The 13,983-nt window shown below is 49.9% G+C and overlaps 1 long non-coding RNA gene across 1 annotated transcript in view; it reads left to right on the top strand.

Moving 5' to 3' along the window:
- Window positions 1–5,351, top strand: part of LOC141272127 (uncharacterized) — a 74,242-nt gene extending 68,891 nt beyond the window's left edge. Inside the window, exon 3 of the long non-coding RNA XR_012321978.1 lies at window positions 5,241–5,351. This is a non-coding gene — a long non-coding RNA (uncharacterized lncRNA). The remainder of the gene's footprint in view (window positions 1–5,240) is intronic.
- Window positions 5,352–13,983: the final 8,632 nt, after the last annotated feature.

Here is a 13,983-nt window from a genome sequence, read left to right as displayed (position 1 = left end):
AGGAGGGCAGGAGAGTTTAGCTCTGCTAGAAACCAGGTAACAATGATGTAAAAATATCCAGGCAGCTATACTGATGTAGGTGGAAGAAGATGAAACCGGTTAGGCAGAGTACTATACAGGAACAGAAAATGTACAGGAGTATAGAGTGTATTCTTGGTGGAATACACTATATCAGAGGTGGAAGCAGATCATAGCGGGGGCGGACATACTGCCGGGGCCCAGATACCCAGGGGGACCCTTACAGAGTGGCTAGTACTGAGGGCAATCTCTGGTGGGCCCATGGCCAGATTGCCCTCATTATACACAGCGGGCAGGGAGCAATCCCTGCAGCTCCGCTGCCTATAGGAGAAAATGGCAGTGGAGCTGCAGGGATCCATCCTCTGCTTCCTGCCCGGCGCTTTCTGACACAGACATGCGCAGCTTGATGATGTTATCATGCAGCGTGCGCCTGTATCAGAGAGAAAGTTGCCGGCAACGTTTATGCTGCAGGGGAACGGGCAAAGAGGTAAGTGGTTTTTTTTATCAATAAACTGAGAAGAAGACACTGAGGTGTGGTGGGAGAGAGCAATAATGGGCAGATGGAGACAAATCATGAGGCAGGTGTATGAGAACAATGATGGGGGTGGTGTAAGAGAGGAATGATGGGGGTGGTGTAGGAGAGCAATGATGAGGGTGGTGGGATAGAGCAGTGATGAGGGTAGTGTGGGAGAGCAATGATGAGGGTGATGGGGGTGGTGGGAGAGAGCAATAATGGGGGTGGTGTGGGAGAGCAATGATAGTGATGGGGTGGTGGTAGAGAGCAATGATGAGGGGGGTGAGAGAGCAATAATGAGGGTGATGGCGTGGTGGGAGAGAGGAATGATGAGGGTGGTGTGGGAGAGCAATGATGAGGGTGGGGGAGAGCAATGATGAGGGTGGTGGGAGAGAGCAATGATGAGGGGGTAGTGGAAGAGAGCAATGATGAGGGTGATGGGGGAGAGACAAATGATGAGGCAGGTGTAGGAGAACAATGATGGGGGTGGTGTAGGAGAGCAATGATGGAGGTGGTATGGGAGAGCAATGATGAGGTTGGTGTGGGAGAGCAATGATGAGGGTAGTGTAGGAGAACAATGATGGGGTGATGGGGAAATTCAATGACGGGGGTGGTGTGGGAGAGCAATGATGAAGCAGGTGTAGGAGAACATTGATGGGGTAGTGGGGGAGAGAAATGATGGGGGTGAGGAGAAAACACCAATGTGTGGTGTGGGAGAACAATGGTGGGGGTGGTGGGAGAGAGCAATGATGAAGATAGTGTGGGAGAGCAATGATGAGGGTGATGGGGGTGGTGGGAGAGCAATGATGGGGGTGATGTAGGAGAGCAATCATTAGGGTGATGGGGGTGGTGGGAGAGAGCAATGATGAGGGTGGGAGAGAGCAATGATTGGGGTGATGGAAGAGGGCAATGATGGGGTGGTGGGAGAGAGCAATGATGAGGGTGATGGGGGAGAGACAAATGATGAGGCAGGTGTAGGAGAACAATGATGGGGGTGGTGTAGGAGAGCAATGATGGAGGTGGTGTGGGAGAGCAATGATGAGGTTGGTGTGGGAGAGCAATGATGAGGGTAGTGTAGGAGAACAATGATGGGGTGATGGGGAAAAACAATGACGGGGGTGGTGTGGGAGAGCAATGATGAAGCAGGTGTAGGAGAACAATGATGGGGTAGTGGGGGAGAGAAATGATGGGGGTGAGGAGAAAACACCAATGTGTGGTGTGGGAGAACAATGGTGAGGGTGGTGGGGGTGGTGGGAGAGAGCAATGATGAAGATAGTGTGGGGGAGCAATGATGAGGGTGATGGGGGTGGTAGGAGAGAGCAATGATGGGGGTTATGTAGGAGAGCAATCATTAGGGTGATGGGGTGGTGGGAGAGAGCAATGATGGGGTGGGAGAGAGCAATGATTGGGGTGATGGGAGAGGGCAATGATGGGGTGGTGGGAGAGTGCAATGATGAGGGTGGGAGAGAGCAATGATGAGGGTGGGGGAGAGCAATGATGAGGGGGGTGTGAGAGAGCAATGATGAATGTGGGGGAGAGTAATTATGAAGGTAGGGGAGAGCAATGATGAGGTTGGTGTGGGAGATCAATGATGAGGGTGGTGTGGGAGAGCAATGATGATGGTGGTGGAAGAGAGAAATGATAAGGGTGGTGAGGGAGAGCAATAATGAGAGTGATGAGGGAGAGCAATGATGGTGATGGGATGGTGGGAGAGCAATGATGGGGTGATGGGGAAATTCAATGACGGGGGTGGTGTGGGAGAGCAATGATGAAGCAGGTGTAGGAGAACATTGATGGGGTAGTGGGGGAGAGAAATGATGGGGGTGAGGAGAAAACACCAATGTGTGGTGTGGGAGAACAATGGTGGGGGTGGTGGGAGAGAGCAATGATGAAGATAGTGTGGGAGAGCAATGATGAGGGTGATGGGGGTGGTGGGAGAGCAATGATGGGGGTGATGTAGGAGAGCAATCATTAGGGTGATGGGGGTGGTGGGAGAGAGCAATGATGAGGGTGGGAGAGAGCAATGATTGGGGTGATGGAAGAGGGCAATGATGGGGTGGTGGGAGAGAGCAATGATGAGGGTGATGGGGGAGAGACAAATGATGAGGCAGGTGTAGGAGAACAATGATGGGGGTGGTGTAGGAGAGCAATGATGGAGGTGGTGTGGGAGAGCAATGATGAGGTTGGTGTGGGAGAGCAATGATGAGGGTAGTGTAGGAGAACAATGATGGGGTGATGGGGAAAAACAATGACGGGGGTGGTGTGGGAGAGCAATGATGAAGCAGGTGTAGGAGAACAATGATGGGGTAGTGGGGGAGAGAAATGATGGGGGTGAGGAGAAAACACCAATGTGTGGTGTGGGAGAACAATGGTGAGGGTGGTGGGGGTGGTGGGAGAGAGCAATGATGAAGATAGTGTGGGGGAGCAATGATGAGGGTGATGGGGGTGGTAGGAGAGAGCAATGATGGGGGTTATGTAGGAGAGCAATCATTAGGGTGATGGGGTGGTGGGAGAGAGCAATGATGGGGTGGGAGAGAGCAATGATTGGGGTGATGGGAGAGGGCAATGATGGGGTGGTGGGAGAGTGCAATGATGAGGGTGGGAGAGAGCAATGATGAGGGTGGGGGAGAGCAATGATGAGGGGGGTGTGAGAGAGCAATGATGAATGTGGGGGAGAGTAATTATGAAGGTAGGGGAGAGCAATGATGAGGTTGGTGTGGGAGATCAATGATGAGGGTGGTGTGGGAGAGCAATGATGATGGTGGTGGAAGAGAGAAATGATAAGGGTGGTGAGGGAGAGCAATAATGAGAGTGATGAGGGAGAGCAATGATGGTGATGGGATGGTGGGAGAGCAATGATGGGGGTGGTGGTAGAGAGCAATGATGAGGGGGGCGTGAGAGAGCAATGATATGGGTGATGGGGTGGTGGGAGAGAGTAATGTTGAGGGTGGTGTGGGAGAGCAATGATGAGGGGGTGGTGGGAAAGAGCAATGATGAGGATGAGGGTGATGGCGGGAGAGACAAATGATGAGGCAGGTGTAGGAGAACAATCATGGTGTGGTGTAGGAGAGCAATAATGGGGGTGGTGTGGGAAAGCAACGATAAGGGTGGTGTGGGAGAGCAATGATGAGGGTGGTGTAGGAGAACAATGATGGGGTGATGGGGAAAAACATTGATGGGGTGGTGTGGGAGAGCAATGATGAGGCAGGTGTAAGAGAACAATGATGGGGTGGTGGGGGAGAGCAATGATGGGGGTGGTGGATGAGAGCAATGATGGGGGGTGGGGGAGAGGACACCAATGTGTGGTGTGGGAGAACAATGGTGGGGGGGTGTGGGAGAGCAATGATGAGATGGGGAGAGGATACTGAGGTGTGGTGGGTGAGAGCAATGATGGGGGTGGTGGGAGAGAGCAATGATGAGGGGGGTGAGAGCAATGATGAGGGTGATGGAGGTGGCGGGAGAGAGCAATTATGAGGGTGGTGTGGGAGAGCAATGATGAGGGTGGGGGAGAGCAATGATGAGGGGGATGGTGGGAAAGAGCAATGATGAGGGTGATGGTGGGAGAGACAAATGATGAGGCAGGTGTAGGAGAACAATGATGGGGTGGTGTAGGAGAGCAATGATGGGGGTGCTGTAGGAGAGCAATGATGGGGTGGTGTGGGAGAGCAACAATGAGAGTAGTGTAGGAGAGCAATGATGAGGCAGGTGTAGGAGAACAATGATGGGGGTGGTGGGGGAGAGCAACGATGGGGGTGGTGGAGGAGAGCAATGATGGGAATGGGGAGAGGACAACAAGGTCTGATGTGGGAGAACAATGGTGAGGGTGGTGGGGGAGAGTAATGATGGGATGGGGAGAGGACACTGAGGTGTGGTGAGGGAGAAGAATGATGGGGGTGGGAGATGGGCATGATGAAGGTGGTGGAGAAGAACAATGATAAGGGTGGGGGAGAGGACAGTGAGGTGTGGTGTGGGAGAACAAAAATGGGGGGAGAGCAATGATGGGGGTAAGGTGCATAGGATACTTTATAATAAATTGAAAAGTGGGAGAAGACACTATCAGGGAATTGTAATGAATTGGGAGGTAGCTGAGGATGCTTAATACTTGATCATGTCTTCTCCAACTCCCAAATTCATTAAGATTCCATCAATGACTTATAATAAATGGGGGGGGGGTGTGCACAGGACAGGGACTAAGGCTATGTGCACACATTCAGGATTTTCAGGAGAAAATTCTGTTGCATGTCCTAATGTGTTGGCTGGAAGAACGCTGCGTAAAATATTTTTTTTTACCACTTTTTGACTTGCTTTTGTTGCTTATTTTCCCCCACTCATTAGTACTGGTGAAATACACTGCAAGAATTTTCATTATGCAGATTTTAATTTGCTGCAAATCTGCAAGGAAAAAATAAGCAATGTGTGCATGAGACTTCAGGAATCTCATTCACTTTGCTTGTACTGTAAAACCTTGTATGTTTTCCATGTGCACATAGCTTTACAGTTAATTGCGGAGATTCACAAAGACTGAATAATTTATATTATTGGCCGGTGGAGATTATAGTTAATGGGGGGCACAGTGCTGCTTATCACATTATATTTTGATTGTTGCGTGGCTAAAAGTATATTAATGGTGGGGTACATATCTGTGTTCAGGGGTACAGTGCAGGGGAGACATGTATGTAACAATATATGTGACCTCGTTATTTTCTAGGCTGGACATCATCGTGACAAGACGAGACGTGGCTGGGAGATGTCGACATGAAGGTCTGACCAGATGGAGAAGAAACAGCAGAAACCGACTCTGATCAGATGAGACGTCAGCGGTAAGTGCCTGGATGTAAATATTATTCAGTATCTGCACTGTATGACTTGGAGTGATAATGTTATCTGTAAAATCCCTTAGGCTGCATTCTCACATTTGTGTGATATGTCTATGTGATGCCAGATGTTTTTATTGGACAGCACAAGGACTTGTAGAGTTTTATAGGTCCATTCACACATCCATGAAAATCACGAATCTGAAAATGAGATCTGTGAAGGTCAGAGAGTGTCCTGTTCTGATCTGATTTTGAGGATTAGAATAGGACCTGCTCAATGCATCTGTAAAAGCGGGAGCACACCGACACTGCACACAGATGCAGGAATGTAGCCGTATTATGTATAGCACAGTCCCTTTGTATATAGTGTACTCACTTATTATGTATAGCGCCATCCTTAGTTATATAGTTTCATCTTTTATTATGTATAACACCCTCCCTTATTACGTACCATCCTCTCTAGTTATATATGGTGCCGTCTCTTATTATATAGCTTCCTATGCTGTTATGTACAGTGCTGTCCCTTACATAGCGTCACAGCGCAATCTTTTATTACATAGCCATCTCTTGTTAGATATAAAATGACTGCTGATGGAGCAGCCGGTGACCAGAAGACCAGTCCATCAGCTTTCCTCACAGACACATCGTTGGAATCAGGGTGTCTGTCCCTACATCAGGCTGGTCTCAGATAAGCAGATAAAGTGCTTAAAACCTGGTTACAGATTCCCTTTAAATTATATATACATTTCATATACTAATATGCTCCATCAATTTCTCTCACTAAGCTCTCTACTTATACATTATTAATATTTTCCATTATCAATGAGTGACAATCCCAGTAGGACACGTAAGGGCAGCCATATTGGTTGACACAGCCTTTGATGTTAAAACTCTTTATTAGCTACCAAAATGGCCACTGTCAGCCAAATTTCCAGCGCAAGGTGATAAATATCATCTAACATATATTACATAGTGTAATTCTTCATTTCTCCTGTGGAGGCGCTGCACAATACAGATGAGGGTGTCTCATTTGACAGCATACGATGTGTGTAGATGTAGCCGCCCGGAGGCAAAGTGTCGATTGTAATTACTATACATAGCTGGTTGCGTCTTGGCAGAGTCCCCAGTTGTGGCAGTGGTTAGCGTCGACCTGGCTTGTTGACGCGGTGTCACGACAGTCCTCCATCTGTAGCAAGAACGTCTGGCTGAAGTTCAGGCCCATTGTTAAACGTTACCAGAAGGGCTGGATGCTGGCCAGTCTTAGCTAGCTGCAGGCTCCGAATGTACACCACAACTGGTGAGAAACAGAGGAGGCTTACAATCCGAGGAATGCTTTGAGAAAGAAGCAATGGGGAAAATTGTACTATAATAGTTATATTCTTGTACATAGAGAACAGTATTATAGTAGTTATATTCTTGTAAGTAGGAGCAGTATTATCGTAGTTATATTCTTGTACGTAGGAGCAGTATTATAGTAGTTATATTCTTGTACACAGGGGCAGTATTATAGTAGTTATATTCTTGTACATAGGAGGCAGTATTATAGTAGTTATATTCTTGTACATGGGGGCAGTATTATAGTAGTTATATTCCTGTACACAGGGGCAGTATTATAGTAGTTGTTACGGGTCCAGGTGGTCGAACCTCTGTGCTGCGGTGCAAGGAGGGACCAGAGGGGCGTGATTAAGTACCTACTCGGCCTGACGAAGGTCGCATGGCGGCTCAATCGACTCCGTGAACCAGGGAGGGACCGAGCAGGGGGACCAGGTGCCACTCTGGGACCGACCTTGTGTAAGAGCAGGTGACTCCCACGGGTCAGATGGCAGGAACTGACCGGTACAGCGGATGAGCACGGCTGGAAGGCTGACGGGTGGTCCGGGTAGACAACCTAGCGGGTATGACCGGTAACAGGCAGGTGCTCCAGGTAGGCAGGCAGGCTGGCACAACAGGTAACAGACAGGTGCTTCCAGGAAAGCAGGCTGGCGGGCACAGCAGGTAATTGGCAGGTGCTTCCAAGTAAGCAGGCTGGTGAGCACAGTAGGTAACTGGCTGGCAGACTGGCGAGCAGGACAGACAGGCGGGCAGGACTGACAGGCAGACTGGCGGGCAGGACTGACAGGTAGCATGACCTGAGGGCTGAAGCAAGTGTTAGCACATGGAACAACAACCATTGCACAGGCACCTCCATATTGGAGGAGGTGTTTTAAATAGGGGAAGTCCTCCGACTTTTTAGGACGGCGCGCGCGGCCCTTTTAAGAGGGAGGGAGCACGCGCCCTAAGCACAGTGCCTGGGAAGCTGCGCGCAGTGCGCACCACAGTAGCTGCAGGACGGGAGCCGGAAGACGCCGGACCAGGACCATGGCGGTGAGGGGAACGGCATCTCTGCCCGGCAGGAGGCAGAGACGCCGATGCTACAGTACCCCCCCTTTGCGCCCCCTTCTTTAAGTCCAAGAGAAATTTTTTAAGAAGATGAGGGGCATGAATGTTCTCCCTGGGTTCCCAAGACCTCTCCTCAGGGCCAAACCCCTTCCAATCCACAAGAAAGAAAGTCTTTCCTCTTACCCTCTTGGTGGCCAAAATGTTTTCTACCTCAAAGACGTCCTCAGCGGAGACTGGTGCTGGAGAGGTACCTGGATCATTAGAGAAGGAATTAAGGACAACAGGTTTGAGGAGGGATACAAGAAAGGAGTTGGGAATCCGTAAGGTGACCGGGAGTTTCAGCTTGTAGGCCACGGGATTGATTTGGTTCAGAACCTCGAACGGACCGATGAACCGCTGACCCAACTTATAGGAAGGTCTTGAGACAGACATATTTGGAGGAAAGCCAGACCTTGTCTCCCGGATGGAATTGAGGAGGATCCAGATGTCTCTTATCAGCATGTCTCTTCAACCGCTCGGAGGACTGAAGAAGTGCAGATCTAGTGTCTTCCCAAATTGACGAAAATTCGCTGACAAGAGACTCCGCGGCAGGATTGTCCACAGAAGAGGAGACGGGAAATGGAATCCGGGGGTGTTGACCGTAGACCACAAAGAACGGGGATTTAGTAGAAGACTCGCTCTCATGGTTGTTATAGAAGATCTCGGCCCAGGGCAGGAGCTCAACCCAATTGTTATGGTGAGCATTGACAAAGTGCCGGAGAAAACTGGTAAGGAAAAATCCAAAGAGACGTCCAGCAGCTTGCACATAGCTCTCCAGAAGCGCGAAGTGAACTGAACCCCGCGATCAGACACAATGTGGAGGGGTAGGCCGTGAAGACGGAAGATGTGATAGATGAAGTCCTTGGCCAGCACAGTTGCAGATGGAAGACCAGGCAGAGGAATGAAGTGGGCCATTTTAGAGAAGCGGTCAGCAGCCACCCAAATGACTGTACAACCGGCAGAGACAGGGAGATCCGTAATGAAGCCCATAGCTATGTGTTTCCACGGAGCGGAAGGCACGGGAAGAGGAATGAGACGGCTGGATGGAAAGTGCCGGGGAACCTTGTTACGGGCACAGGAGGAACAAGCCGCGACGAAGTCCATAACATCCTTGCGCAGAGAAGGCCACCAGTAATGTCAGGCGATGAGCAGAACGGTCTTCCTCTGACCAGCATGACCGGCTAGTTTGGAAGAATGGCCCAAGAGTAGAACCTTCTTACGATCTGGAACTGCCACAAAAGTCTTACCGGGTGGAAGAAGAGACAGGTCAAACAGAGCCACAGTCATTACTTTGGAGGGGTCGATGACATGTAGAGGCTCCTCCTCTTGGTCAGTGGACAGGAACAAGCGGGATAAAGCATCAGCCTTAATGTTCTTGTCTGCTGGGCGGTAATGCAGAGTGAAGCAGAATCGGGCAAAGAATAGAGGCCACCTGGCCTGACGTGGATTAAGTCTTTGAGCGTTTTGTAAATAGGCCAGGTTTTTGTGGTCAGTGTAGATGACCACCGGGTGCAGAGCCCCCTCCAGAAGGTAACGCCACTCCTCCAGCGCCAATTTTATGGCGAGCAGCTCACGATCTCCTATGGAGTAGTTGCGCTCGGACTAGGAGAAGACCTTGGAGAAGAAGCCGCAGGTTACCATTCTCCCGGACGGGGATTTCTGGGTGAGCATCGCTCCATCTCCGAAGTAGGATGCATCAACCTCCAGGAAGAATTGCTTCTTGCAATTCGGACTGTGCAGCACTGGGGCGGAGGCGAAGGCTTGTTTTAGGGAGATAAAGGCCTCCTCTGCTTCGGAAGTCCATTCCATGGGATTTGCTCCCTTACGGGTAAGCGCGGAGATGGGAGCGGTCCGAGAGGAGAAATGAGGGATGAAGAGGCAGTAATAATTTGCGAAGCCCAGGAATCGCTGAATCGCCTTCAAGCCCTCCGGTCGGGGCCACTTTAAGACGGCAGAAACCTTCTCGGGATCCATCCGCTGACCAGTCTCGGAGATAATATAGCCCAGGAAAGGAAGGGAGGTCTGCTTGAAGAGGTATTTCTCAAATTTTGCGCATAGGCGATTTTGCCGGAGCCTTAGCAGAACCTGACGAACATCCCTCCGGTGTGTGGGCAGGTCCGGAGAGAAGACCAAGATATCGTCCAGGTACCCCAACAAGCAAGAATACAGGAGATCACGTATGATGTTGTTAACTAGCTCCTGGAAGGCGGCTGGGGCATTACAGAGACCAAAGGGCATCATGCGATATTCATAGTGACCTTCCCGGGTGTTGAATGCTGTCTTCCACTCGTCTCCCTGGCGGGTCTGGACAAAATTGTACGCCCCATGAAGATCGAGCTTGGTGAAGATCTTCGCGCCTTTAAGGCGGTCGAACAGCTCCGAGATGAGAGGCAGGGGGTACTTATTCTTGATGGTAATCTGGTTAAGACCCCTGTAATCGATACAGGGACGTAGTGAGCCTTCTTTCTTCTTAAGGAAGAAGAATCCTGCTCCAGCCGGGGAGGTAGATTTCTGGATGAATCCCCTAGCAAGATTCTCTTCTATGTACTCAGACATGGCCCGGGTCTCAGCCAGCGACAAGGGGTAGATACGCCCGCGGGGAGGAGAAGCACCAGGTACCAGGTCGATTGGGCAATCATACGGCCTATGAGGTGGAAGTGTCTCTGCCTCCTTTTTGTCTAAGACATCCGCATAGGACCAGTAGGGTGCCGGCTGACCAGGTAGATTAGTCGGAGTAGACGGAGGTCAAGCTGGACGAACCAGTAGCAGGCAGGACTCGTGGCATTCCTGCCCCCAACTGAGCACTTCACCAGACCTCCAATTCAGGACAGGTTCATGTCTCTGTAACCAGGGTAGACCAAGCAAGAGGGAGTGAGAGAGACCGGACAGCACATGAAAGGAGATCTTCTCCGAGTGCAGCATTCCCACCTGAAGGGTTACAGGCTCTGTGACGAGCAAGATGGTTTCCGGAAGAAGTCTCCCATCAACGGAAGCAACTGCCAACTGTTCAGCCAGACTTATGGTAGGAATCTGATACCGCTTCACAAGAGCCTGAGAAATGAGATTCCCAGCGGCTCCGGAATCCAGTTGGGCGGTCTCAAAGAAGCGGATCTCACCACTGGAAATGGAAACAGATAGAGTCAAGGACAGAGAGGATTTACTCTTGCCTAGGACTACCTCTCCAAGCGGTCCTAGACACTGGAGTTTCCCGGCTTCACCGGGCAGGAACGGATCTAATGCTCTTTACTGCCACTGTAGAAGCAACTCCCCTTGGCTCGGCGCATCTCTTGGCGAGATCTGACCATCTTGGTTTGGTCAATTTGCATGGGTTGAGGCGAGCATGCCCGGGGAATTGCTGGTTGGGAGGCAGGCTTTTGGAATACAGGATTGAGACACGGAAATCTTCTCTCCCGGGTAGTCTCCTTAGCTCGTTCAAAAAAACGGATGTCAATCCTGGTAGCTAATGTCACCAGGTCATCCAGGGTGGAAGCGATGTCACGACCGGCTAGCTCATCCTTGATCCGCCCGGAAAGGCCCTCCCAGAAGGATCAACACCAGGGCCTAGTTGTTCCAGGCAAGCTCAGATGCGAGGGTACGGAAATATATGGCATATTGGCCCACGGTGAGACTCCCTTGGCGGAGACGGAGAAGTGAAGAGGCAGTAGAAGTTTTTCGTCCGGGCTCATCGAAGACCTTCCGGAAGGCAGTGAGGAAAGCCGGAAGATCTGACACCAGGGGATCCCCTCTCTCCCACAGAGGGTTTAGCCATGCCAATGCCTCCCCGGTGAGGTTAGACATGATGAACGCCACCTTGGCCCGGTCGGCGGGGAACTGATGTGCCAAGAGTTCAAAGTGCAGCGTGCACTGATTTAGGAAGCCTTGACATAAGACAGGGTCACCACTAAAACGTGGAGGTGCAGAGAGCCGGGGTCCAGAGCCGGGTGCCATAGCGCCAGTAGGTCGAGGTTCCGCCGGAGCGGGTTCCGCTCGGCTAGAGACAGACACAGACAGGGTGGACAGCGTGTCCAGGCGAGAGTTGACTGACCGCAGATAGGACAGGATAGTCTCCTGTTGGGATCTCTGACGTAAGACCCCCTGGTACAGGTCAGAGAGCGAAGGAGCCTGGGGCCACCGGGTTCCATGGCCTGTGCAAACTGTTACGGGTCCGGGTGGTGGAACCTCTGTGCTTCGGTGCAAGGAAGGACCAGAGGGGCGTGACTAAATACCTACTCGGCCTGACCAAGGTCGCACGGCGGCTCAATCGACTCCGTGAACCAGGGAGGGACCGAGCAGGGGGACCAGGTGCCACTCTGGGACCGACCTTGTGTGAGAGCAGATGACTCCCACGGGTCAGATGGCAGGAACTGACCGGTACAGCGGATGAGCACGGCTGGAAGGCTGACGGGTGGTCCGGGTAGACAACCCAGGGGGCACGACAGGTAACAGGCAGGTGCTCCAGGTAGGCGGGCACAAGAGGTAACAGACAGGTGCTTCTAGGTAAGCAGGCTGGTGAGCACGGCAGGTAACTGTCAGGCAGACTGGCGAGCAGGACAGACAGGCGGGCAGGGCTGACAGGCACCATGACCTGAGGGCTGAAGTAAGTGTTAGCACACGGAACAACAACCATTGCACAGGCACCTCCATATTGGAGGAGGTGCTTTAAATAGGGGAAGTCCTCCGGCCATTGGCCGGGGACTTTTTAGGATGGCACGCGAGGCCCCTTTAAGAGGGAGGGAGCACGCGCCCTAAGCACAGTGCCCGGGAAGCTGAGCGCAGTGCGTGCCACAGTAGCTGCAGAATGGGAGCCGAAAGACGCCGGACCAGGACCGTGGCGGTGAGGGGAACGGCGTCTCTGCCCGGCAGGAGGCAGAGATGCCGATGCTACAGTAGTTATATTCTTGTACACAGGGGCAGTATTATAGTAGTTATATTCTTGTACACAGGGGCAGTATTGTAGTAGTTATATTCTTGTACATAGGAGCAGTATTATAGTAGTTATATTCTTGTACATAGGGGCCGTATTATAGTAGATATATTCTTGTACATAGGAGCAGTATTATAGTAGTTATATGTTTGTACATAGGAGCAGTATTATAGTAGTTATATTCTTGTACATAGGAGCAGTATTATAGTAGTTATATGTTTGTACATAGGAGCAGTATTATAGTAGTTATATTCTTGTACATAGGAGCAGTATTATAGTAGTTATATTCTTGTACATAGGAGCAGTATTATTGTAGTTATATTCTTGTACTGTATATAAGAGCAGTATTATAAAATAGTAGTTATTTGTGAATATTGTCAGTATTATATTAGCTATAGTCATGTATATTGAAGGCAGTATTATAGTAGTTATATTCTTGTATATAGGAGCAGTATTATAGTAGTTATATTATTTTAAATAGGAGGAAATATTATCGTAGTTATATTCTTGCACATAAAAGGAAGTATTATAGTTTGTATATTGCACATATGAGCAGTATTATTGTAGTTATAGTCTTGTATATTGGGGCAGCATTATAGCAGTTACATTTTTGTATATAGAAGGTGGTAGTTGTACAGTGGTATGTAAAAGTTTGGGCACCCCTGGTCAAAATTACTGTTATTGTGAACAGTTAAGCAAGTTGACGATGAAATGATCTCTAAAAGGCGTAAAGTTAAAGATGACACATTTACTTTGTATTTTAGGCAAAAAAAATATATAGTCATTTTTTACATTTTAAAAATTACAAACAGAAAAATGGGCCTTTGCAAAAGTTTGGGCATCCTTGGAGATTTGTGTGCTCAGATAACTTTCAAGGTTTCAGACCTTAATTAGCCTGTTAGGGTTATGGCTTGTTCATCATCATTGTTAGGCAAGGCCAGGTGATGCAAATTTTCCAGCTTTATAAACACCCAGCCTCCTCTAACGTGTCAAAAAACAGCAGCCATGGGTTCTTCTAAGCAGCTGCCTAGCACTCTGAAAATGAAAATGGTGGAGGCCCACAAAGCAGCAGAAGGCTATAAGAAGATAGCAAAGCGTTTTCAAGTTGCCCTTTCCTCAGTTCGAAATGTAATTAGGAAATGTCAGTTAATAGGAACAGTGGAGGTCAAGATAAGGTCTGGAACACCAAGCAAAATTTCAGTGAGACCTGCTCATAGGATTGCTAGAGAGGCAATTCAGAACACCGTTTGACTGCAAAAGACCTTCAGAAAGAGTTAGCAGACTCTAGAGTTGTA

The sequence above is a fragment of the Phyllobates terribilis genome, unplaced genomic scaffold (assembly GCF_046119375.1).
Source record: "Phyllobates terribilis strain yellow unplaced genomic scaffold, ASM4611937v1 Scaffold_5__5_contigs__length_657084704, whole genome shotgun sequence".
Lineage (NCBI taxonomy): Eukaryota > Metazoa > Chordata > Amphibia > Anura > Dendrobatidae > Phyllobates > Phyllobates terribilis.
Note: the sequence above shows the minus strand (reverse complement) of the source record. Positions and strands in the feature narration are given on the sequence as shown.